Source organism: Chrysochloris asiatica, unplaced genomic scaffold, assembly GCF_000296735.1.
Source record: "Chrysochloris asiatica unplaced genomic scaffold, ChrAsi1.0 scaffold00171, whole genome shotgun sequence".
Taxonomy (NCBI): Eukaryota; Metazoa; Chordata; class Mammalia; order Afrosoricida; family Chrysochloridae; genus Chrysochloris; species Chrysochloris asiatica.
In genome coordinates this window covers 6,933,833-6,935,679 of record NW_006408689.1, presented here as the reverse complement: position 1 = coordinate 6,935,679, position 1,847 = coordinate 6,933,833, and positions in this window count along the sequence as shown.

Sequence of the window (1,847 nt, the reverse complement as noted above, 5' to 3'; positions counted from 1 at the left end):
GGAAACTACTCAAGGGCACTAACAACAACATCAACTATTCATAGACCTCAGAACTTTTGGATCACTCTTTCTTGTCTTCCATGTAATTGAGTTCTAATTTTAAGTTAAATTAAAATTAGACATCATCATTATCGCTTTGTACTATTATTGCTTATGTACGGTTACTCACATATCTATTCGTTTGTTTATTCGTCATTCTTTTTTTTTTTTTTTGTCTCAGTGTTCTTTCTGGTATCACTTTTTTCCCATTTTCTCAAATATTTTTAAAAATGGTATGAGAGTAAGTAGAAAAATATTGCTACTAGGTTTGCAATTCATGTCTGACTGTTAATTCCAAACAAAATGTGTTTACACGTCTCTGCAGTCAGTGGATAGCTGCAGACAAGCTCTCTAGTAACGTATGATTCTCATTAGGGTGCCTTCAAAAGAAAAGTACCATCAAAACAGTGACTTCTAAAGGTAACTGCTGAACCAGTTAAAGTCAAGACAGAGAAGTTACCTTAGATTATAGTGACTGTTTTGGGGGATTCTGAAGGTGTAATCTTAATAGATATTCTCAAAGGACAAAGGATGATCATGGGAACTTATTACAAAGAAGTTTTTAAAAATTTGAAAACTGCATTAGTGAGAAAAGACCAAGAAAGTTGTGCCACATAATTACACAACAATGCACCTGTTCTTTGAAGACAGCAAGGGCTACAGATACTAGGAGAATTTCCTTGGAAAACCTCACCCCATCCACACTACAGCCCTGATTGCGTCCTTTTAGATTACCTTTGTTTCCAAAACTCAGAACATTGAAAAATTGGAATCCTCAAGAATGCCCAAAGTGCTGTTTTGACATGGTATAACCCAAAGAGTGCCGAATTCTTTCAGGAATGGTTAGAGAGATGGAAACCCTGCCTTCAGAGTTGTATAGACCTAGATGGAGAATATGTAGAAAAACAATAGTTTTAATATTTATGTTCTAAAGGTTGCTATGATTTTGTAGTAACACTTGTTTTACTTTCCTTTTATAGTCAAGATCTGATAGTGGTTAACTGAGTAATTAATCTTGATTAATAATTTTCTTCCATCACTGCAAACATATTTCAGTTTTCTGACTTCCTCTGTTTCTCTTGAGAAGTTGCATTAGTAACATCATTTCTCTTTAGGTGATTTGCCTGTGTATGAGTGGTTCTTTTATAATATGAAATAGTGGGGTTTTTTTTAAGTAGAATTTATCCTTGTCACTTTAATTTTACATACTATACTTAATATTCTGTTGCTTTAGACTAAGAGTCTGCAAATTTTTCTGTAAAGAGTGAGGTAGTAAATATTGTGGGCCATAAAGTCTCTGCAGCTACTGCTCTATTCTGTGACTGTCACATAAAGACTATAGGTCATTTATAAACAACTAGTTTTTGTTAGATGCCATCCTGTTGTTACTGACTTATAACAACCTTATGCACAATAGAATGAAACACTCTCTGGTCCTGCACCAATCTCACAATTATTGCAGCTGCCACTGTGCCAATACATCTCATTGGGGAGCATCCTCTTTTTTGCTGACCCTCCACTTTATCAAACATGATGTCTTTCTCCAGATATGCATCCCTCCTGATAATATGTCCAAAGTATGAAAGATGAAGTCTCGCCATCCTAGCTTCTAAGGAGCGTGTACTTCTTTACAGACAGATTTGCTTGTTCTTCCGGCAGTCTGGTACTTTTGATATTCTCCTCTAACACCGTAGCTTAAATATATCAATTCTTCTATAGTCTTCCTTATTCATTTTTCAATTTTCACATGCATATGAGGTTATTGAAAATACCATAGTTTGGGTCTTCAAACTGATATTTTTGCTGTT